The sequence below is a fragment of the Phacochoerus africanus genome, chromosome 15 (genome assembly GCF_016906955.1).
Source record: "Phacochoerus africanus isolate WHEZ1 chromosome 15, ROS_Pafr_v1, whole genome shotgun sequence".
NCBI classification, from domain to species: Eukaryota; Metazoa; Chordata; class Mammalia; order Artiodactyla; family Suidae; genus Phacochoerus; species Phacochoerus africanus.
This window is the reverse complement of record NC_062558.1, coordinates 113,071,414-113,097,424: the sequence shown is the minus strand read 5'-3', so window position 1 is coordinate 113,097,424 and position 26,011 is coordinate 113,071,414. Positions and strand designations below refer to the sequence as shown.

Sequence of the window (26,011 nt, the reverse complement as noted above, 5' to 3'; positions counted from 1 at the left end):
ACTGCCATTTTGAACTTGAACTCAAAAACACTCACAGTGAGGGAAGGCTGGCTGGTTGGGTCAGTAATCACAAGTGTCCCCCTCCCCATCTTCCCTCCTTCCTCACTCTGTAAATATTTGTTTATTTCATGTGACTGAGTTGATGTTATGCTAGAGAAGAGTTAGGGTGAAATGAGTACTGTTGAGAATAAGGAGAAATGTCTAAATCTCAAAGTGAAGATCTTTGGAGGACAGATTTTTGTGGTCTTCGTGTCTGAGACAGAGTGGTGGGTGTGGGAAAATTAGAGGCAGCAGCGTCATGAAAAGGGAGAGAGGGCGTCACCAAACGGTGCGGGTAAAGATGAAGGCGTAGGATGCCTGGGGTTACATGGAACAATCTACTAAAATAGTATGTGAATTGAGATCAAACTCCTGTTTTGGGCTCAGAGTAATTAGAGTATAATTAAAGCATTGCTGTGTTAACGTTTATGCTAATGATGGTTTCAGAAAATGAGACTGCAAATATGAACCGTCTTTGTGCAACTTGAGGTTCATAGCTGACTTGAAGCTTGTTGATTGTGACAAAGTGGGGCTTTTAGTGGAAACTGGGTTGAGAAAAAATAAAATTCTAGGGAGGGATAAATTAAGAGTTTCAGATTAGCAGATACACACTACTATATAGAAAATAAACAACAAGGACCTACTATATAGCACAGGGAATCCAATATCTTTTTTTTTTTTTTAAGGGCCACACCTGTGGCATATGGATGTTCCCAGGCTAGGGGTCAAATTGGAGCTACAGCTGCTGGCCTACACCACAGCCGTAGCAACACGGGATCCAAGCTGTGTCTGCGACAACACCAGATTGCCAACCCACTAAGCGAGGTCAGGGATGGAACCCGCATCCTCATGTATACTAGTTGACTGTGCCACAACGGGAACTCCCTATATTCACTATCTTGTAATAACCTATAATGGAAAATGATGTGAAAAAGCATATATATATTGGAGTTTCCTATTTGTCTAGCAGTTAGGGATCTGGTATTGTCACTGCAGTGGCTCAGGTTGCTGCTGTGAGCGTTTGATCCCTGGCCTGGGAAATTCTGTATGCTGGGGGTGCAGCAAACACACACACACACACACACACACACACACACACACACACGCACGCACGCAGTTCCCGTCATGGCTCAGTGGAAATGAATCCGACTAGCATCCATGAGGATGCAGGTTTCCATCCCTGACTTTACTCAGTGGGTTGAGGATCCCATGTTGCTCTGAGCTGCAGTGTAGGTCACAGACATGGCTTGGATGCTGAGTTGCTGTGGATGTGGTGTAGGCTGGGGGCTATAGCTCTGATTCAACCCCTAGCCTAGGAACCTCCATATGCCAGAGATGCGGCCCTGAAAAGACCAAAGCATATAGCTGAATCACTTTACGCCAGAAACTAACACAATATTTTAAATGAACTATATTTCAATTTAAAAAGTTGAGAAGATTCTATCCCCTACCTTTTTATCCTCCAGTGCCTAGCCAGGTACCTGGGAAGTAGTTCTCGATACATGTGTATTGAACAAGCCTGGAAGTAGCTCAGCAAATTTGGTTTTAGTGCCCAAGTGTCCAGAGTGGGGCAGGGTAGAGATGAGTTTAAGCAGCAAAATCTAGGGCAACAGTTAAATCAAAATTCATGTGGCTTCCAGGGGTTTTTACTGACCACAGGTAGACTGGCATTCTGGACAGCAGGCCATTGCTTATTTGGTGACTGAGGTAGCTGAGGACATGACTCTGCTTGGAGCAAGTGAATTGTCTGTGGACACACACCTTCCCTAAATCTGCAGAAGATCTTCTGAACAGTCGGAGAATGAAATGTGTAGCTGGGAGGTTTGCTGCTATGCTGGAGGACCATGCAGTGACAGGATGACCCTTGGAATGTCTTCTAATCAGGATCATCTATGATTCCCTTGAGTGGTGCTTAAAGCTTCTGCTGGAGGGACCCTAGTTCGTGGAGGGTGATCTCAGGGAAGAACTCCTGGGAGCCAGGGCCAAGGCTTTGGAGAGGAAGCCCTTGAGACTTGAAGGGTGGGGCAGAAGGTCAACTAAGAGGTTACAAGTGCAGTGGGGGAACCATTTCTAAGAGGGCTGCTCTGAGCTGCAATTACTTTCAGTGTTGAAGGAAAAGACCGCTTCCCACCAAAGAGCTAGCTTTCTTTCTGAGTCCCAGGGAAACAAGGTTTTTACCTGGAACATTTCCCTGAGAACAGACACATGGCGTGCATTACCTTCATGCTCCTGCACACACGAAATAAGTTTCCTTAGGTGGTTACTATACCCAAGAGCACCACCGTTTTCTCCTTAAGCAAGGACCTAAAATTCAACAATAATATTACTTCAGAGAGGGAAAAATGTCTATTGGCAGTTAAAGAAGGAGGGAGGTTTTATTATTGGAGGTCAAGGGCATGAGTTTTGCAATGAGTAGAGCTGAGTTTAATTTCATTTCTGCCATACACTAACTTTGTGTCTTTGGACAAGTTACTTGACCTCTCTGAGTCCCTGAGAAATAGGAATGATGACAATAATAATATCCATTCTGTTGACCTTACAAACTATTGATGTAAGCAAGAAAGTGCTATATATTAATTAGGATTTTTTTTTTGTCTTTTTAGGGTCACACCCACAGCATATGGAGGTTCCCAGGGTAGGGGTCAAATTGGAGCAGTAGCTGCTGGCCTACATCACAGCCACAGCAGCGCCAGATCTGAGCTGCATGTGCAACCTAATCCACAGCTTAACCCACTGAACAAGGCCAGGGATCGGACCTGTGTCCTCGTGGATGCTAGTCAGATTCATTTCCACTGAGCCACAACGAGAACTCCTTAATTATGATTATTGTTGGGGCAAAATTGGTATCAGCACTCCCTGAAAATTGCCCCAGGGGAGAGTCCATTTAGAAGGACTGACATGGACCTACTGATGCTGGCAGGCTGTGAAGCGGGAGTGATAAGGGTTAGTCAACAGATATTTATTTACCACCTACTATGTGGTAAAGATCTTTATTTACCATCTACTATTCTTGATGCAGAGGGGGAAGAGTGGGGTGGGGGAAAAGGTTTCTGTCCTTTGATGGGCTACTTGGAGAAGACAAATACATTGAAAATATGACTAATACCAGGTAGTGCAGACAGATGCACAAGGAATCGTCAGGGAGTGCTAAGGGTTTTCATGGGAGGGCTTTTAGGGGGCTAAAACATGAGTTGGCTTTGATGGATGGGTGAGAAGCAGATGAGAGAGGAGTTTTTCAGAAAGAGAGCAGGTGGGAGCGAAGGCTCAGAGGCCAGGATAAACAAGACATTCAAGTTACCCATCAAACACTCACTGCACACTCTGCATTGCAACTTCTTTTACGTGCTGTTGTCTGGTTTAACATATGCATCATAACACGGTTAGTTAGGCTTCGTCATCCCAGTTTTACAGATAAAGAAACTAGGGTTCAGTAAGATTAAGTGTTTTGCCCAAGGTCACCTAATAAAGAAATGGCAGAGCCAGGGCTCAAGTCCAGATTCTCTGGACCAAATCCAAATGTCTTTCCCTACTATATGCTGCTTGTTTAGAATAGAGCAAATAGTTTCAGTTTGGATGGAATGGAAGGTTTCATGCTGGGGCACTAGTGATAGAGAGAGGTTGGGGGAAACCAGAATATTGAATGCTAGGCAAAGGGGTTTGTATTGACCTTGAAGCCTAGGGTGGCAAAGGCCTGTGAGTGAGCGAGCAACAAACTAAAGTTTGTCAAGGATTTCCAAGTTCAAAGCTCTGCGGGGGCATAGGCTGAACCAACTAATAATTAGACAGTTCAGGAGGGAGAAATTTATCCCCTTGTCATTTATTCCTAAAGTGATTTCACCTCTTGAATTTATTTGCTCAATTGTGTTATTCCTGAGTACTCTTACACACTTCTGCAATGGCCACCCCACAGACAGCATTGTATTTCAGTAATGAGCAAAGTGAAAGGGATTCAGCTGGGTCCTGCGTGCAGTAGTGAACTACAGTGATGAAAGTGCTCACAGACAGACTATTCTAGCACCCGGGGTACCACTGAATCAAGCCTTCCTGTAAGAGGGTTCTACATTCTTTTCCCTAAGCTGAAGGTTTCATTGTAGGTCAGTGGTGAAAGATGAACGCTGGAGGGCTAGCAGACAATGCCCGCTCCTTACATTGTGTGAGGGAATTTTTCAACTGGTTAAGCACTAGTTTGCTTGGGGTCTTAAGTGTGTAGCTGCAGTAGCAATTCTTTCTGTCCTTCAAATCCCTCTTTTCAGCTGAATTTTTTTTTTTTTTTGGTCTTTTTGCCATTTCTAGGGCCGTTCCCTCGGCATATGGAGGTTCCCAGGCTAGGGGTCTAATCCGAGCTGTAGCCGCTGGCCTACACCAGAGCCACAGCAACGCCAGATCCGAACCACATCTGTGACCTACACCACAGCTCATGGCAACACCGGATCCTTAACCCACTGAGCAAGGCCAGGAATCGAACCCACAACCTCATTGTTCCTAGTCGGATTCGTTAACCACTGAGCCACGATGGGAACTCCTCAGCTGAATTTTAAAATGGATGTTGGTCTTTAATAAATGGATATGCCCTATGACCCAGCAATATCACTGTTTGGGATTTATCAGCAAATTTAAAACAAAGTCAAGAACGTGAATATGGAATACTCTTTATAAGGCTAAAACATTGGAAACACTAAAGTTTCCGATGAGAGGGAATTGGTTGAGTAAACTGTGGTTCAGCTTATTCAGTGGAATGCTATGCATCCATTAAAGTGATATGATTGAAGAGTATTTAATAGCATAGAAAAATGGCAAGGTCATTTAAGCTACGGTTGACAGTTTTCAACTTTTAAAAGTATATAATCACCTCACACCTGTTAGGCTAATATAAAAAACAAACAAACAAACAAACAAAAAAACCCACCACCACCATCGAGAAAAAAAGTGTTAGTGTTGATATGGAGAAATTAGAACCCTTGTGCATTGCTGAATTCCTGAATGATTTCTCCACTTGAATTAATTTTCTCAATTATATTATTCCTGAGTACTCTTACATACTTCTGCAATTTCTACCCCGCCAAGATAGCACTATATTTCAGTAATGAAATACAATGTAAAATGGTGTAGTTACTGGGGAAAACAGTATTTTCTCAAAAACTTAAACATAAAATTACCATTTGACTGAGCAATTCCAATTCTGGATATATACACAGAGAAACTGAAAGCAAGGACTTAAATAGCTATTTGTATACCAGGGTTCATAGCAGCATTCTTCACAATAGCCAAAACTTGGAAATAACCCAAATGTCTATTGATAGATGAATAAAAAACCAAAATGTGATCTATACATACAATAGAATATCTTTTGGCCTTAAAAAGAGTGAAATTCTGATACATGCTATGACATTGAAGCATTTACTTCTCTTAGCAAATACTGAAGGGCATATACGAAAGGACAAATACGGAATGATTGCACTTATATGCAGTACCTAGAATAGTCAAAAATGTAGAGACAGGAGTTCCTGAGTGCTAAACAAATTCGACTAGGAACCATGAGGTTGCAGGTTCGATCCCTGGCCTTGCTCAGTGAGTTAAGGATCCGGTGTTGCCGTGAGCTGTGGTGTAGGTTGCAGATGCGGTTTGGATCCTGCGTTGCTGTGGCTCTGGCGTAGGCTGGTGGCTACGGCTCTGATTAGACCTCTAGCCTGGGAACCTCCATATGCTGCAGGAGCGGCCCTAGAAAAGGTAAAAAGACAAAGAAAAAAAAAATGTAGAGACAGAAAGTAGAAGTGTGGTCACCAAGGCCTGGGGGGAGGGGAAATGGGGAGTTATTATTTAATGGATAGGAAATTTCAGTATGGGAGGACGAAAAGTTCTGAAGATAGATAGATCGTACAACTGTGTGAATGTGCTTAATGCTACTGAACTGTATACTTGAAAGGGCCAAAATGGTAACTTTTGTGTTATGTATATTTTACCACAATAAAAAGTCTTTCATAAAAAGTATATATACAAAAGACTATTGGAGTTCCTGTCCTGGCTCAGCGGTTAACAAACCCGACTAGGATCCAAGAGGATGTGGGTTCGATCCCTGGCCTTGCTCACTGGGCTAAGGATCCAACGTTGCTGTGAGCTGTGGTGTAGGTCGAGGAGGCATCTCGGATCTGAAGTTGCTACCTATGGCTGTGGTGTAGGCCAGCAGTTGTAGCTCCTATTGGACCCCTAGCCTGCGAACCTCCGTATTATGCCTCAGGTGCGGCCCTAAAAAGCAAAAAACAAAACCAAAATGAAAACAAAAGACTATTCAGGAAACATGGAAGCACATTAATAAGTGATTTTTTAAATAGTTATTGTCTTTGTTTTTTTAAGTACTTAAAATTATTTTTAGGAGTTCCATCATGGCACGGTGGAAATGAATCCGACTAGGAACCATGAGGTTTCAGGTTCGATCCCTGGCCTTGCTCAGTGGGTTAAGGATCTGGTGTTCCCGTGAGCTGTGGTTTAGGTCGCAGACATGGCTCGGATCTGGCGTTGCTGTGGCTCTGGTGTAGGCTGGTGGCTACAGCTCCGATTAGACCCCTAGCCTGGGCACCTCCATATGCCACGGGTGCGGCCCTAAAAAGACAAAAGACAAAAATATATATATATAAATACTTTTTTGATTACATGAGAATTATATAAATACATTCTCCTTGTAAAAAAGTAAAACGTTACAGATAAGGTTAAAATCCCCTTAGATCACTTCCCTCAATCATATATATAAGACTATATATGAAATTATATAAGAAATTATATAAGATTGTTTTATACATTTTTTTTTCTTTTTGGCCACACCTGTGGCCTGTGGAAGTTCCTGGGCCACAGCAGCAACTCACGCAGCTGCAAGGACTATGCCAGATCCTTAGCCTGCTGAGCCTCAAGAGAGCTCCCTATACTATCATTTTTATAATATCATTTCAACAGTGTTTTCACTCAACACTCTTTCTTAGACCTGTTTCCATGTCACTTTTTTCCAGTTTCAATCTTTTAAATTATTTCGTATTATCCTATAGATGGATACATTTGAGTTTATTTAGCCGGTTGCCTATAGATGGACATCTAGATTGCTTAATCACAGATTTTTGCTTTTATAAACAATGCTGCATGAACACAATTTGTGTTTTTAAAATTGATTCTAGTATAGCGTGCTAATTTATAAGGAAAAAATATTTTAAAATAGTAAAAATATTTAGCTTTAATTTGAGCTAGAACAACGGCAGTGACTTTATTTAATTTAGTGTGTGTCCCTATTTTCCCATGAACACTGAAAAGACCAATAGCCGCTACAGACAAGAGATTGAATCCCCTTCCTTCTAAAACTTCAAATCAAAGGAACTGAGACCTGAGGGAAGAGGGGGCTAGACAGGTATCTCAGCCCTAGGGCACATCGTAATTCTTAGGTTGAACTGATATAATTTGATCCCTTGGATCTGCAATCACATTAACTCTGTCACCACTTGATCTTCAACTCCTAACCTTGCACTTGGGCTGCTGGAGATGTTGGAATTAATGAGGAAATCAGCAAATTCCAGCATCTTCTACTTAGCGCTACGTCTTCTTTAACCAAAGGTCCAGCTGAGTATAAAATAAGTAAAGTTCTTGAATTTGCTAAAATGAGTTACAATGCAAAGTTTCTCTAGTTAAAAAATAAAATAAAAAGAGAAAGAAAAAACAAAAAACCCCACCCTCCCTGCAGCCTCCCCTCAAGCCTCTAATCTCATCTGTGAAAAAGAACTGTACTTTACTGTCCACAAAACAGTCTATTTTCAAAGTGAGAGGAGAATTGTTCTGTGAGGACAGCCATCAGTAACTGTGGTTCATGAATTCCTGCTTGTTTATAGAACGCAGGGGCTAAGGGTAGACACTTTGAAACCACCTGTGAAAGAATTAAAGACCAAGGGGGGCAAAACCCCCATCACAAACAGAATCTCACTGATCAAGTGTGAAAGAAAAGGAAGAAAGAAAAAGCCAAGTAGATCTTTGCAGGCAACCACTAGATGGACATAGAATTCAAAAACATTCTTTAGTGAGATCAAGGATGGCAGGCTTTGAAGCCTGGAGGGCTGGCGAGTCTCAGGAACAGCCTGGCCGCGGCAATCCCTACACCGAAGCGTCCACAGTCCTGCACTTGCTGGAGTAAAGCATTTAAATTGGAACAATGTCAAATTTCACAGCTATCTTATGTCCAGTGACCTTACGGGACCCCCAAGGAAAGACAGATAAAAAATGATTGTTCTCAACAAGTTCCTGAAAGCGAAGAAGTCACAGAGGCAACCTCGAGAAACAACTTCAAAATGAAAACACCCACAAACTATTGCCTGCAGGGCAGCAAGCAAACAGGGCTTATTTATTTATTCATCTATTGATTCTTCTTCCCGAGGACTCACCGTGTGCTCTTATTCTTTACAGAAGATAAAGTTCCATCGCCACAGTACATTAGTTTATGAGGATGATGATATTGTGGGAGAGGAAGTGGTTACAACTATTCTGAATTATTTACTCATGTTAAACAGATTTTACGGTTATGGAGGCATAACTAGTCTCTGACCAAAAAAGGAAAAAAAAATCTGTACATTATGTGTGTTTTAGACCAGAATTTCAGTGACATTTTACATACCCTAACTATGTGTAAGTGAATCATCTTTAGATTTTTAAAAGAGATTTTAAAAGAAATAAACAGCACAGATGTGCTAAAATTCCCTTTCATCACCACCCCAAATTGCCCATCTTCCTTCCCAGAGGCAGCCACTAACACGAATTTGAGGTGTGCAATTCTGTTCCCATTCTTTCCTTTTACATGCATGTATATGGTCCCTAAAGAATTATGACACTGTTTTGTGTGCTAAATTTTTTTCATCAGTGGTATCATTGTGGAACTTAAATGTTTTAAAGGAGGAAACCAAGAAGGAAGAAAAAATTTATTCATACCAGAACAGTTATGTGCACCTATGTGTTTCTGCCTGACTCTGATCAGAACACTAAAGCCAGGAGGACTTCTTGGAAGAAGGGAGGCCTAAATTCAGTTTTTGAAAGAGAGGAAAAACTGCTAAGGGACAAAGAATGTCATTGGGCCTTTCAGAGAGACCCTGGAAAAAAATAATTTCCTAAACTAGGAGTTGTGAGATCTGCCATATGATCTTTGCTTCACTATTTGGAGTATAGGTCTGTGGCTTTTTTTTTTTTTTTTTTTAGCATTTTGGTTAGAAGATTTTGACTGTGAAAGCTACTTTTTAAAAGGAACATATACTAATCAAGTCAAGATTTACTAAAACCAAACAACTCCAGAAATTCTATAAGACACTAGCATTTAAGAGCAACAGGTGGACATACAAACCAATTATAAATGAAAGAATCTTTGATCAATGGAGTCACTGGTGTGTGCTGAACAAAATACATTGAAAATGTATTTGTAGTGTGAAATAAAGATACGGAGGTCACAAGTAAGTGCTGCTTATGTTAGTAGTTTTAATTTTACCTTGTCTGCGCCCTGTGTACAAAACTTGAGAGAGACTTTGATTTGTTCAGGTTTCCTTAAGGAGGGGCCACAGAATCCTTAAAGCATGATTTGAAAAAGATGGATAAGATATTCCACCCAAAATTCAACATCACCTTTAATCTTGCCCTCTCCTCCTCTAATCCCTAGGTAATGTTTTGTGCTTCTTTTGCAGGAAAGCAATTTTGTTAATCACTTTAGCACCAATTCTTGCATCCCTGGCAATACTCAGAACTGCTTCCATCCAAGTCTTTGATGTGGGAAAGAAACACACACACTCTTTCGCATGTAATCTGAAAACAATTCACCTCTTGCCAATGAATGCACAGCACTCCACTTTAATAGAGAGCAAGTTCTGTGGAGGTTTCTAATCCTTTCTGCCAAAGAAGAGAAGAGAGGGAATCACTCAGGTAGCCCAACCTCATTCAGGAGTTAAAATCACTTGGAATGTTTTGTGGTGTGTTTGGGGCTTTTTAAAAATATCACTTGCTGAAGATTACTGCTCTCAGGGGAAATCAAAACAACTCAAGATCAAAAAAAATAAATAAAAAATAAAAAATAAAGATTCCCCATCCCCAACTCAAACAGGATATTCTTCTCAACTCAGATAACTCTTGATCTAAGTGTATTACAAGAAACCTGCTTTAATCCCTCAAAGCAATGGTGTTATAGATAAGTAGCAGTAACATAGGTGGCTTAAATTCCAGAAATGTACAAAAGATTTGGTTGGAAACAAAATGAAAAAAGAAAGAGAGCTCAATTCTGCATTGCTGCGACTCAACGAGGTAAATGTAGGACAGTAAAAATGCAAAGAATGACCTCTCACAACGGAATAGCTATAAAAGTCTAGAATTATCTTAATGGTCTTGAAGGCTGCTTACTCTGTGTGTGTGTGTGTGTGTGTTTGTTGGGGGTATGTTTATGTTAGTATTTTAAGAAAAATTGTTATTATTGATAATTGGTTTGAATGGGGTTCATTTGAAAAATCTCTGCTGCTATGATATTACAACATTCTGAAGCTTTGTTTCCCACATGATTTTCTTCTTTATAATTTTTTAGTTTCAACATTTTCTGTTTAGTCCTTTTACCTTACATATCCAACCTTATTTATTTTTAAATTTTTATTGGGGTATTGTTGATTTACAATGTTATATTAGCTTTAGGTTTATAGCAAAGTGAATCAGTTATACATATACATACATCTCTTCTCTTTTCCTATATGATTTATTTATGTATTTTTTCCCTATATGAGTTATTACAGAACATTGAGTAGATCTCCCTGTGCTATACAATAGGTCCTTGTTAGTTATCTACCCGGTGTATAGCAGTGTGCATGTGCCAACCCCATTTATCCCCCCCCCACAGTTTTCCCTTTGGGAACCCTCAGTTTGACCTTGAAATTTTTAGTGTTTTTATCCTACAAACATGTTCTGTTGTATCATTTTTAATGAGTCCACATATAAGTGATATCATATATTCATTTTTCTCTGCCTAGCTTCACTTGGTATGATAATTTCTGTGTCTATCTGTGTTGCTGCAAATGGCATTATTCCATTCTTTTTTGTGGCTGAGTAATAGTCCTTTGTGTATATATGTACCACATCTTCTCTTTTTTTGAACATTTTTTTTGAATTTTATTACATTTATAGTGGTACAACAATCATCACAACCCAATTTTATAGCATTTCCATCCCAAACCCCCAGAGCATCCCCCTACCCCCCAACCTGTCTCATTTGGAAACCATAAGTTTTTCAAAGGCTGTGAGTCCATATCTGTTTGGTGAAGAAATTCATTGTGTCCTTTTTTTAGATTCTACATGTAAGTGATAGCATATGATGTTGTTCTCTCACTGTCTAGCTAACTTCACTTAGGATGATAATTTCTAGGTCCATCCCTGTTGCTGCAAATGCTGTTATTTCTTTCCTTTTAGTGGCTGAGTAATATTCCATTGTGTATATGGACCACATCTTCTTTATCTTCTCCTCTATTGATGGACATTTAGGTTGTTTCCATGTCTTGGATATTGTATATAGTACTGCAATGAACATTGGAGTACATTTATCTTTTTGAGTCATGGTTTTCTCTGGATAGACGCCCAGGAGTGGGATTGTTGGATCAAATGGTAATTCTGTTTTTAGTTTTCTGAGGAATCTCCATACTGTTTTCCACAGTGGTTGCACCAATTTACATTCCCACCAACAGTGTAGTAGGGTTCCTTTTTTTTTTTTTTTTTTGTCTTTTTGGCTTTTCTAGGGCCACACTTGCGGCATATGGAAGTTCCCAGGCTAGGGGTCTAATTGGAGCTGTAGCTGCCAGCCTATGCCAGAGCCACAGCAATGCAGGATCCGAGCCGTGTCTGCTACTTAAACCACAGCTCATGGTAATGCCTGATCCTCAACCCACTGAGCGAGGCTAGGGATCGAACCCGAAACCTCGTGGTTCTTGGTTGGATTCGTTAACCACTGTGCCACAACAGGAACTCCTAGGGTTCCCTTTTTTTTCACACCCTCTCCAGCATTTATTGTTTGTGGACTTTTTGATGATGGCCATTCTGGCCGGTTGTACTACATCTTCTTTATCCAATCCTTTGTCAATGGACATTTAGTTTGTTCGCATGTCTTGGCTAATATAAATAGTGCTGCAAGGAACATTGGGGTGCATATAACTTTTCAAATAATGGTTTACTCTGGATATATGCCCGGAGTGGGATTGCTGGGTCATATGGTAGCTCTATATTTAGTTTTTTTAAGGAATCTCCACACTGTTCTCCATAGTGGTTCTGCCAATTTATATTCCCACCAACAGGGTGGAGGGTTCTCTTTTCTCCACACCCTCTCTAGCAGTGATTGTAGACTTTTTGATGATGGCCATTCTGACTGGTGTGAGGCGATACCCCATTGTAGTTTTGATTTGCATTTCACTAATAATAAGTGATGTGAAGTATCTTTTCATGTGCTTTCTGGCCATCTGTATGTCTTTGGAGAAATGTCTATTTTTGATATTCTGTGCATTTTTCATTGGGCTCTTTTTTTTTTTTAACATGAAGCTGCGTGAGATGTTTACATATTTTGGAGATCAATCTCTTGTCAGCTGCTCTGCAAATATTTTCTTTCATTCTGTGGTTGTCTTTTTTTTTTTTAATGGTTTCCTTTGCTATGCAGAAGATTTTAAGTTTAATTATGTCTCATTTGTTTATTTTTAAATTTTCATTATTCTCAGAGGTGGATCAAAAAAAGATATTACTGCAATTAATGTCAAAGAGTGTTCTGCCTATGTTTTCCTCTAGGAGTTTTATAGTATCTGGCCTTATGTTTAGGTCTTTAATCCATTTTGAATTGATTTTTGTGTATGGCGTTAGAGAATGTTTTATTTTCTTTCTCTTTTTTTCATGTAGCTGTCCAGTTTTCCTGGCACCACATATTAAAGAGACTGTCTTTTTTCCATTGTATATTCTTGCCTCCTTTGTCATAGATTAATTGACCATAGGTGCATGGGTTTATCCCTGAGCTTTCTGTCCTGTTCCACTGATCTATATTTATGTTTTTCCAGTACCATGCTGTTTTGATAACTGTAGCTTTGAAGTATATCCTGAAGTCTGCGAGCCTTTTTCCTCTAGTTTTGTTTTTGTTTTTTCCAGATTGCTTTATATTACACTTATAATGGATAAGCAATGAGGTCTTACTATTTAGCACTGGAACTATATCCAGTCTCTTGGGATAGAATATGATGGAAGATAACATGAGAAAAATAATGTATATATAATATATGTATTTCTGGGTCACCTTGCTGTACAGCAGAAATTGGCACAACATTGTAAATCAACTATAATTTATTTTTTTAACTTAAGGTTTTTATTTTTTATTATAGTTGATTTACAATGTTCTGTCAGTTTCTGCTGTACAACAAAGTGACCAAGCCATATATATATTTATACACACACACACAAATGTATACACATTCTTTTTCTCACATTATCCTCTATCATGTTCCATCACAAGTGACAAGATATAGTTCCCTGTGCTATAAAGCAGGATGTCATTACTTATCCACTCCAAATGCAATAGTTTGCATATACTAACCCCAAACTCCCAGAACTATACTTTAATTTTAAAAAAGATTGCTTTGGCTATTCGAGGTCTTTTGTGTTTCCATACAAATTTTAAAATTCTTTGTTCTAGCACTGTGAAAAATGCCATTAGTAATTTTGTTGTTGTTGTTGTTGTTGTTGCTATTTCTTGGGCCGCTCCCGTGGCATATGGAGGTTCCCAGGCTAGGGGTTGAATCGGAGCTGTAGCCACCAGCCTACGCCAGAGCCACAGCAACGCAGGATCCGAGCCGCGTCTGCAACCTACACCACAGCTCACGGCAATGCCGGATCATTAACCCACTGAGCAAGGCCAGGGATCGAACCTGAAACCTCATGGTTCCTAGTCGGATTCGTTAACCACTGCGCCTCAACGGGAACTCCGCCATTAGTAATTTGATAAGAATTGCTTTGAGCCTATAGATTGCCTTGGGTAGTATAGTCATTTTGACAATACTGATTCTTCCAATGTCCCTCCTTATTTCATTGCAATGAGACAGACTTTATTCTTTTTGCTTCTGTCAGTAATTATCATATTTTCACAATTTAGGTATTAATTTTTATCTACCTTTTGATATCCTAGTTAACATAGTGCAAATTCCCCCCACCTCCCTTTTCCATTGTAGCTCTCTATTGCAAAGTACTGGCAATTTCTTCCATTACTCCTGATATATGCTCAAAAACTGCTTTAATTTAATTTTATTTTAGAGATAGTGCTTATTATTTGACAGATACTGCAAATTGTATTTTAAAATTCAAAAGGTAAAAGAGTGAAAAACTCTCTTCCTCATCCATCCAGTTCTCCTCAGAAACAAACACTAGTACTAGGTTTTGTGTATTTTTCCAGAGAGATTTGGCATACAAAACTCAAAGCCCATAAATATAGTTCCCCCCACCACAAATGGCAATATATTATACACACAGTTGAGCATTTTTCTTTTTTCACTTAATGTATATTAGAGATCCTCTGTAACAGTGCTTCCTCATTCTTTTTCACGGCTGCTCGCTATTCTATTCTGTGGATGTTCCATGATGTATTTAAACAGTTTGAAATATGTTTGTTCTAAACACTTCTCTTCTCTGTCAGTGGCTTATTTCTTCTCAGGTTGTTTCTATGACTCTATTGTGGGCACTGTTAAATAAGTGATTTTAATTGCAGCATGGAAGGCTCTTCAACAAATTTAAAATTTTTGTTTTCTAAAATATTTAAAACTTTTAAAAGTTGGAGTTCCTGTGGTGGCTCAGCGGTTAATGAATCTGACTAGGAACCATGAGGTTGTGGGTTCAATCCCTGGCCTTGCTCAGTGGGTTAAGGATCCGGCATTTCTGTGAGCTGTGGTGTAGGTCGCAGACACAGCTTGGATCCCACGTTGCTGTGGCTCTGGTGTAGGCGGGCAGCTACAGCTTCAATTAGACTCCTAGCCTGGGAATCTCCATTTGTCGCGGGTGCAGCACTAGGAAAGACAAAAACAAACAAACAAACAAACAACAACAAAAAACTTTTAAAAATTACCCAAAGGGATATGGGTTTATAGCTTTCAAAAATGCAGCATTGTGGAAGTTGTATGATGTCACGACTTTCAGTTACTTCCTCTCAGTCTCATCAGGGTCCCACCTGCTTAAACATTTAAAATGTCATTGTTCATTGACTTCCCTATGTGGATTTAACATAGGATACTGAATTAAAAGTTTCCTTCTAATAGTCGACACTAACTTTAATTCTCTTAACCTACAAAATATTAAATATTGCTTTATATACCTTTAGTTGAACACCAATTCACAGGCTAACTTATACATAATTAAGGACTCAAATCAGGAAAACTGAAATTTCAGCTAACCTCAACTTTTGGGAGAGCTAGGCAAGCTGCGGGGCCCAATCATAGTGATTCCTCTCCTTCTGTTGCATGATCCAAGAGATGGAGACCTTGAGAGATTATAGATTTTTAAAAATTGAAGTATGGTTGATTTACAATGTTGTGTTAGTTTCTGGTGTACAGCAAACTTATTCAGATATCTATTTCTATTTCTATATACTATATACACTTTTTTAATATTTTCAATTATGGTTTATTACAGGATATTGAATATAGTTCCATTTGCTATACAGTAGGATCTTGTTTATCTATTTTATTTTATTTTATTTTATATTTGTCTTTTCTAGGGCCGCACCTGTAGCGTATGGAGGTTCCCAGGCTAGGGGTCCAACTGGAGCTATAGCTGCTGGCCTATGCCACAGCCACAGCCACAGCCACGTGAGATCTGAGCCACATCTTCTACATACACCACAGCTCACTGGCAACACCAGATCCTTAACCCACTGAGTGAAGCCAGGGATCCAACCTGCAATCTCATGGTTCCTAATTGGATTCGTTAACCACTGAGCCATTATGGGAACTCCTGTTTATCTATTTTATATGTAGTAGTTTATGCCTGCTAATCCCAGATGCCTAATTTATCCCTCCTTCTCCTTTCCCACCTTGCTAACCATAAGATTGTTTTCTATGTCTGAGTCTGTTTCTGCTTTGTGAGTAATTTCATTTGTGTCAAATTTTAGGTCCCACACACAAGCAATACCACATGATAGTTGTCTTTCTCTGTATGACTTACTTCACTTAGTGCGATAATCTCTTGGTCCATCCATGTTGCTGCAAATGTCAGTTTTCCTTCTTTTTTATGGCTGAGTAATATTCCATTATGTGTGTGTATACACATACCACATATATCTCTATCTACCTACCCATCCATCCATCCACGCACCACATCTTCTTTATTCATTCATCTATCGATGGACATTTAGGTTGCTTCCATGTCTTGGCTATTGTAAGTAGTGCTTCTGTGAACATTGGGGGTATGTGTATCTTTTTGAATTAGAAGTTTTCCCCAGATCTATGTCCAGGAATAGGATTGCTGAATCATATGGTAACTCTATTGTTAGTTTTGGGTTTTTTGGTTTTTTTTTTTCTTTTTTGGCCACCCCAAGTTCCCATGCCAAGAATCAGATCCAAGCTGCTGTTGTGACCTATGCTGCAGCTGTGGCACTGCCAGATCCTTAACCCACTGTGTGAGGCAGGAGATGGAACCTTTATCCCAGAGCTCCAGAGATGCTGCCAATCCTGTTGCACCACAGTGGGAATGCCTATTTTTAGTAAGGAACTTCCATACTGGTGTCCATAGTTGCTGTACCAATTTACATTCCTACCAACAATGTAGGAGGTTTCCCTTTTCTCCCCACCCTCTCTAGGTTTTATTTGTAGGCTTTTTTGTTTGTTTGTTTGTCTTTTTGCCTTTTCTAGGGCCGCTCCCTCAGCATATGGAGGTTCCCAGGCTAGAGGTCAAATCGGAGCTGTAGCCACTGGCCTACACCAGAGCCACAGCAACATGGGATCGAAGCTGTGTCTGTGACCTACACCACAACTCACGGCAATGCCGGATCCTTACCCCACTGAGCAAGGCCAGGGATCGAACCTGCAACCTCATGGTTCCTAGTCAGGTTCGTTAACCACTGTGCCATGACGGGAACTCCTATTTGTAGACTTTTTAATGATGGCCATTCTGATTGGTGCAAGGTGATATCTCATTGCAGTTTTTTTTTTTTAACGAGGTTTTTATTCATCCATTTATTCATTCAGTAGCCATAAATTGAGCCCCAGGCATTGTTTTATATTAGATATTTTAGTCTCTTATAAACTCAGCACTAGGCATCAGTGTTATTTGTCTTTACCAACAGAAGTTTGGGATCTAGAATGAGAGAGGAGATATTCCAGTCCTACGCTTAGATGATAAACCAGAGATAGAATACTATGTTCTGTGCTGGGGATCATACTTTCCCAGAAAGATACACAAACTGGACAGAGAGGTGAAATGAGATTGAACCCATGCAATGCAAGAAACTGTTGAGGTGCTGATGGGTGGAAATGTTTGATTTGCTATCTGTAACCGTTATAGTTAGTACTATTGAGAGACGATTTCAGGGAAATAAATTAAATCTTAATACAATGGAGAACTTCCTAGAAGTCAACACTGTTCAAAGAAGGAATAGCTATTTAGAGATGCACACACAGATAGTAAAACTAAAAAGAATAACAAGGTAATATCACAAAGTTAGAATAGTGGTTATGTCCAAGAGGGAAGGGTATTTGGGTATGGGCTTCTTGGGTGCCAGCAAGTTCTCTATTTCTAAATACCAGTTATGTCCTTGCTCACTTTATAAATGCTTGAAACTTCACATTTGTCTTTCATATGTATGACATATCTCCCAAAAGTTTTTTTAAAAAAGGTAACAGATACAAGTGGTATGCATTAAAAATGGTCACAAATTCTCTAACACTCATAGGGTAGGTTCTGTTATCTCTACAACTTTGAATCTAGGCTGGCCTATGACTGCTTTAACTTATAAAGTATAGTAGGCAGAAGTGATGCGACACTATTCCTGGCTCTAGGGGTAACTTCTGACTTGGTCTCTTGACGCTTGAGACACTATGTGAGAATTCTCACAATATGCCACAGAGAGGCCTTAAGACTACATGGAGAGGGAGGTGGGCCTGACTGGATGCAGTTTTGTAGCCAATCCTGTCAAGGTGTGAGGCATATGAATGAAAGCACCTTGGACCCTCCAGATTGGACCAGCCATCAGCTGAATACCACCAAGTGATCACAATGTCAGCTAGAGCCAAACTGACCTACAGAGCCTTGCCCAGATTCCTGACCCTCAAAATAATGAGATGAAAGAAACCACTAAGCTTTGGAGTAGTTTGTTATATACTGTCTTAGTCCCTTCAGGCTGCTATAACAAAATATCATAGGCTGGGTGGCTCACACAATGAATATTTATTTCTCACAGTTCTGGAGACTGGGAAGTCCAAGTCCAAGATACCCACAGATTTGATATCTGTTGAAGACCTGCTTCCTAGTTCATAGACAGTTGTCTTCTTGCTGTGACCTCACGTGGTAGAAGGGGCCTACTTGCAAAAGTTGTGGTTTGCATTGAGAGATACAGATTAAGCCTCCTGGGTTGTGCCACGTATCCACCAAGACTGGTCATGCTTGAGGAAGGCATGAGCACTGGGGCAAAAGTTCCTTTCTTCTTGATGGCTCTATAGCACCTGGAGGTCTTTGCCAAGTGAGGGTTTGAATTCCTCACACATCCCTCCAGGGTTGACAGCTGTGTGGTTACTGTTTGACTCTACTCTCAGACTCTTAGACTGGCTTCAGTTTCAGCTTTTTCATCTGTCCATTTCACTCCTATTTGATGAGATCCTAGCACAGACGTGAAGTTGAATTTCTCTTCGCTCCCTCTTTTTCTGGGAGACCCTTCTACTGGAAAGCCTGTCATCTGTTGTGAAGGAGAGCTGGTGTTGACTTGAGGCAACAGAGTTGGTGGTCCGGTGGCCATTATTCTGTGTTAGGAGCAAGTGGTCTCTGGGTGTTTGGACTCTGACTGGTGCTTCTCTGGCGCTGCTAAAGGGAGAAGAGCACAAGCTGTGCTCCTTTTTCCAGCTCAAGCTGCTGAACCTAGGAAGATCCCTGAGGGCAAGCTTGGACTTCCTCCTGGTTTTCTCTCCATGGTAGATTTTAAAAGTAGGGAGTTTTTCTCATTCATCTTTCCATTTGGGTTTGAAACAGCTGCCATAAGAAAGGCGGAAAAGCACATTATATAGAATATATAATTCTTCAGAAGCAGTGACATAGGTTCGCAAAGGATAACAGGTAAATTTGGGTCTAAAGTCCATAATTAAGCTTTACTGTGTGTGTGTGTGTGTGTGTGTGTGTGTGTGTGTACACAATGTTTAAAGTAAAAATCCCCCAAATTAAATAAGACCTATTTTGGAGTCCTCCTGTGGTGTGGATCTGATGTTGTCACTGCAGTGGCTTGGGTTTGATCCCTGGCCCAGGAATTTCCGCATGCCACAGGGTGAGGCCAAAAAAAAAAAAAAAAGACCAATTTTTATCCAATTCACATCCAAACTTTTGTTTATGTTTAACAACTGAACACAACCCAGCATCTGTTCAAAATAATGTAATTGAATGATACACCACCAAAGTTGTTGTTTTTGTTTTTCACACTTTTAACAGGACCCAAAACATAAGATAAATTATATCTGTGGTTTCATTCAGTGTAATGAATGTCCCAATTGAAAAAATTTATTTGAAGTTAAGCATTTTTTTTTTTTTCGGCAACACCTGTGGCATGCAGAAGTTCCCAGGCCAGGGACTTAACCAGCACTGCAGCAGTGACAAGACCAGCTACTTAACCCACTATGCCATAAATGAACTCCTTAGACATTCTTTTTAAAAATTTTTTAAAAATTTAAATTATAATTGATTTACAATATTGTGCCAATTTTTGCTGTACAGCAAAGGAGCTCAGTTATATATTCATTCTTTTTTATGCTCTTTTCAATCATGGTCTATCCTAGGAGATTGGATATAGTTCCCTGTGCTTTATAGTAGGACCTCATTGATTATCCATTCCTTTTTTTTTTTTTTGCACCTGCAGCATATGGAAGCTCCCAGCCAGGGGTTGATTCAGAACTATAGCTGCTGGCCTATGCCACAGCCACAGCAATGTGGGATCTGAGTCATATCTGAGAGCTACACCATAGCTCACAGCAGTGCTGGATCCTTAACCTACTGAGGACAGGGATTGAACCTGCATCCTCATGGATACTAGTCGGGTTCTTACTGTTGAGACACAAAGGGAAGTCCTGCTTATCCATTCTAAATGTAATAGTTTACATCTACTAACCCCAAACTCCCAGTCCATCCATCTCCCTCCCCTCTCCCTCTTGGCAACCACAAGTCTGTTCTGCATGTCTGAGTCTGCTTCTGTTGTGTAGATAGATTCATTTGCGCCATAATTTAGAGTCCACATATAAGTGATATCATATGGTATTTGTCTTTCTCTTTCTGACTTACTTAGTGTGGTAATCTCTAGCTGCATCCATGTTGCTGTAGATGGTTGTATTCCATTGTGTATATGTACCATATCTTCTAAATCTGTTCATCTGTTGATGGACATTTAGGTTACTTCCATGTTTTGGCTATTGTGAATAGTGCTGCTCTGAGCATAGGGATGCATGTATCTTTTTGAATTATAGTTTTGTCTAGACATATTCCTAGGAATGGGACTACCAGATTATATGTAATTCTATAGGCATCCTTAAATAGTAATAATTATAGAAATAAATAAGACTTTTATATTTGACATGGTATATTTGACACGGTTTCTTCCAGAAGAACTGAAAATACTTAAATTTTTTTCTAGAACTTAATTATCATTCTTTTCTTAAAAAAGAACCCGTTTTTGGAGTTCCCATCGTGGCGCAGTGGTTAACGAATCCGACTAGGAACCATGAGGTTGCAGGTTCGGTCCCTGCCCTTGCTCAGTGGGTTAACAATCTGGCGTTGCCGTGAGCTGTGGTGTAGGTTGCAGACGCGGCTTGGATCCCGCGTGGCTGTGGCTCCGGCATAGGCCGGAAACTACAGCTCCGATTCGACCCCTAGCCTGGGAACCTCCATATGCCGCTGGAGCGGCCCAAGAAATAGCAAAAAGACAAAAAAAAAAAAAAAGTACCCATTTTTGTATATATATTTTATCTCAGCAGCAACTTTGTTTTTATGTATGTATATATGTAGGTAGGTAGGTATTCAAAGAAATCCTAGGTCATCATGAAAATTTCACAAGACTTTGTGGTTCCCTTCATCTTCAAGTTTTATGTCTTACATCATTTGTTGCCAAATGACTCAGTCTTGCTCACAGAAATCAGCAAAATCACAAATTCTGATGCCAGATGAATTATCTTAGATGCTAATGCTGATGGTGCACTTTTTGTTCAAAATCTCTTTGAACACCACCTATTGATATAAGAAGGTTATCTCACACTAAGTAATGATAACATTATTATCAAATCTAGAAATCCGTTTTCTTATCCCTACAAAGTTAAATTTCATATTTCCATCCTGCCCACCTCCTTACCTTATTTGCTATGTTGTCCTTAAATTTTGTGTACATATGTGTATATTCTACGTATATGAATTGGTGCTTAGAAATGTCTGTTTCTCACAGTTGTAAAGTGAAGACAGTATCTGAGGATGATACGTGACCCTTTGTAAAAAGAATCTTTCTAGTATAGCTGTAAATTTAGATAATTAAAAATTTTAAGTAGTGGTTTAATTTTTGTTGGAGAGGACTCATGGGACATTATTTTTACTTTTTTTCTCTTGCATTTAGGCTGACAGGATAGGGTTTCACAATATCACAGATCTCTGTAACTCAGGAAACATACTGCCTCATGTGCATTATAAGCTTTGCAAAGGTTTTCTGTAAAAGTCACAAAAGGTTAAATTATACTAAATAAAAAACACCCAACCCTTTATTTTGTACAACAGATTCAAATTTACAGGAAAATTGCGAAGCCAGTAGAGGGTTCTCATATTCTACCATTATCAACATTTTCCATCAGTATTGTGTATTTGTAATGATTGATGGGCCAACCAGATTTCCCCAGTTTTTACCTAATGTCCTTTCTCTTTTCTGCTCTAAGACATCACATAGTATTTACTTCCCATGTCCCCTTTAGTTCTTCTTGGCTATGATAATTTCTCACACCTTCCTTTTTTTTTGGATGATCTTGACATTTTTGAGGACTGGTCAGGTACTTCTGTAGACCACCTTTCAATGTGGATTTGTGCAATGTTTTTCTCATTATTAGACTGGGATAATGGCTTTTGGGGAGGATGACCACAGAGGTAAATTGCCATTTTCATTACAGTTTATCAAGGGTACCTACAATCCATGTGACTTATCACTGATAATATTGAACAGGTGTTGATCACCTGGCCAAAACAGTGTCTGTAAGCCTTTCCCACCATAAAGTAAATCTTTTCCCCCTCCTCTTTCCATATCGTATTCTTCAGAAGAAAGTCACCACATGTAGCCCTCTTAGGAGTGTGTGGAGGGTGGTTATGCTCTATTTCCTTGAAGGTGAAATGTAATATAAATTATTTGGAATTCTTCTGGTGGGAGACTTGTAAAAAGAACTTTTGAATATATAAAAATGGGAGTTCCTGTTATGGCTCAGAGATAACGAACCTGACTAGTATCTATGAGATTGCATGTTTAAACCCTGGCCTCGCTCAGTGGGTTAAGGATCCAGAGTTGCTGTGAGCTGTGGTGTAGGTTGCAGTTGTGGCTTGGATACTGTGTTGCTGTGGTTGTGGCATAGGCTGGCAGCTGCTGCTCTGATTTGACCCCTAGCCTGAGAACTTCCATTTGTCACATGTACGGCCCTAAAAAAGAAGAAAAAAAATGAATTAGCTTAATTAAATTGAATTAAATTATTTCTTACATTTAGGTGTAAAAACCTCTTATGATTTTTTCTTTAAAAAAACCCCTGATTATCTATATAATACATGCTCATTGCAGAAAACTTAAAAAATGCAGAAAGGTGTAAAGCAACAGTAAAAAGAACTTTCCATACTGCCACCTTTCATTAGCAACCATTTCTAGTATTGGACATATTTCCTCCTAGTCTTTTCTGCATAAAGTAACTATTTTTAAATAATACTTTAAATTATTTCACATGAGGAGTTCCCGTCGTGGCGCAGTGGTTAACGAATCCGACTAGGAACCATGAGGTTGCGGGTTCGGTCCCTGCCCTTGCTCAGTGGGTTGACGATCCGGCGTTGCCCTGAGCTGTGGTGTAGGTTGCAGACGCGGCTCGAATCCAACGTTGCTGTGGCTCTGGCATAGGCCAGTGGCTGCAGCTCCGATTCGACCCCTAGACTGGGAACCTCCATATGCCGCGGGAGCGGCCCAAGAAATAGCAACAACAACAAAAGACAAAAAAATAAAATAAATAAATAAATAAATAATTTCACATGAAACAAAATAATTTTTATCTTTGAATATAACAAAGACAGTGGATTCATACAAAAACAGAGCAGATCGTGGTAGTGTTTCTAACAGGATTTCAGAATATAAACTGGCAACCTGATAATTTCTGAAAACAGCACTTTAGACATATTATGACTGCTATTTATGAGATACTCAAATGTTTATATATTCATTGTTAGGCCTCTTATTTCTTCTTTATAGTACTCTCATTTGCTCCTTATTTACTATTACATGATACACATTTCTGTTTTTGTTTTTAAAAATATTTTATAGTGGATTTTCAATGTTCTGTCATGATACACATTTTTAATGGAATAAATAAAGTCTGAAGAAATTTAGGTGGCTAGTTAAAGAATCTGGCAATGATCTAGGCTTCAAACTTCCAACTTTCTTGCTGCATGGTGTTTTGAATGCATTATAATTCTATTTTTCTTTTTAAGAGACTTTATTGATTTTGTAAAAGTGGTACATGCTTCTTATAGAAAAAAAAAATCAAGCAATATAGAAAAATACAAAGTAAAATACCCAAGTTCTATTATTTAGAAATAACCATTATTAACAACATTCTACGAAGTCTCCTTTTGAATATATATAGGTAGGGACACATTTACAAAAAAGGCTCATACAGTAGATATCATACATACATTGCTACTTAAATTTAACAGAAGAAAATGAAGCTGAAGCAAAATGAAGGAATTAAACTTTAGTTATATGTTCTTTTGCAAGATCTATTAGTTCCTACACATCCTTTTAAAATTTTGCCAAAAGATTATGAAAAGCTTAAGTCCGTAGGAGAAAAAAAAAAAAAGAGGCTGTAAGTTCTACATGAGTAACCCTTAAAAAGTAATTAAGGAGTTTCCTAGTGGCTCAGTAGGTTAAGGGTCCAGCATTGTCACTGCTATGGCATGGGTTCTACCTCCGACCTGGGAACTTCAGCATACTGTGGGTGTGGCCAAAAAAAAAAAAAAAAGAGTAATTTAGACAAGGACAGAAGCTACTTTGTTTAGAAAAAGTTTTTTTTTTTTTTCTGGCTTTTTGCCTTTTCTTGAGCCACTTCTGCAGCATATGGAGGTTCCCAGGCTAGGGGTCTAATCAGAGCTGTAGCTACTGGCCTATGCCAGAGCCACAGCAACACGGGATCTGAGCCACATCTGCAACCTACACCACAGCTCACGGCAATGCCAGATCCTTAACCCACTGAGCAAGGCCAGGGATCGCACCTGCAACTTCATGGTTCTTAGTTGGATTCGTTAACCACTGCGCCATGACGGGAACTCGTACAAAAAGCTTTTATTTAGAAACCAGAACTGCTTGATGGTCAGAGGTAAAATATATTATTAGGTGTGTCTATATTAGTTGTAAGGGATCCTAGAGGACCCTGAATTCAATTCCTTATTAATATTCTCTTTTCTGCTGTTATGGTGAAGGCACAGTTCAAAATATGAGCTTCAGGGTTAGGTTACCTGGATTGGATACCTGCTCTGTCATTTACGAACCATGTGACCATAGAACTCCGCTTCATCTCCTGCAAAAAGTGGGTTAAGAGTATCTTCCCATGTGGTTGTTAACAGGAATAAGTGAGACAGGAGTTCCTGTGGTGGCGCAGCAGAAACGAATCCAACTAGTAACCATGACATTGCGGGTTCAACCCCCAGCCTCACTCAGTGGGTTAAGGATCCAGTGTTACTGTGAGCTGTGATGTACGCTGCAGACGTGGCTCGGACCCTGTGTTGCTGTGGCTGTGGCAGGCAACTGTAGCTCCGATTGGACCTGTAGCCTGGGAACCTCCATATGCCACGGGGGCGGCCCTAAAAAGACAAAAAAAAAAAAAAGGAATAAGTGACACAGTACATAGAAAGCTCTTATTATAGTGCCTGGTATATAGAAAGTGCTCAATAACTATAAGGTATTATAGGAATTCCTGCTGTAATACAGTGGGTTAAGAATCTGACTGCAATGGCTCTTGCTACAGAGGCATGGGTTCAATCCCCAGCCTGGTACAATGAGTTAAAGGATCCAGCATGCCCCAGCTGTGGTTCAGATTTGATCCCTGGCCCGGAAACTTCCATATGCTTTGAGTCAAGTCATAAAACAAACAAGCAAATATAAGGTATTATTATTATTGTAGCAGAAGTAATGGTGAGCATCTGAACCAATGTATGACATTGAAAACTGTCATTCACAAAATAATCTCTTTCTCTTTCATTCATTTCAGAATAATCCCCCTGCTAAATCTGCCTACTTTTAAGTTAAAGGCTGGGGCCCCAAGGGCTTAACTAAGGGGTATGTGGGCACTGGAGTACTGGACGTAGGAACAAACCCCTGTCACTTCTGTTTATAAGAATGGACAGAACACCCAATTCTAGCCTTTTTATAATCCTAAACATATATTATACACTACCTATATCAACAATAATGACATTATGCATGTTACTTACATGTACATACACAAAGTACTTTATATCTGTACTTAAAAAT

At 39.6% G+C, this 26,011-nt stretch overlaps 1 long non-coding RNA gene across 1 annotated transcript; it reads right to left on the bottom strand.

Moving 5' to 3' along the window:
- Window positions 1-18,450: 18,450 nt before the first annotated feature.
- On the bottom strand, window positions 18,451-20,583 carry LOC125115836 (uncharacterized). Its single transcript, XR_007132183.1, has 2 exons — window positions 20,554-20,583; window positions 18,451-19,260 (listed from the first exon to the last, which is right to left on the bottom strand). It is a non-coding gene; the product is annotated as an uncharacterized LOC125115836 (long non-coding RNA).
- Window positions 20,584-26,011: the final 5,428 nt, after the last annotated feature.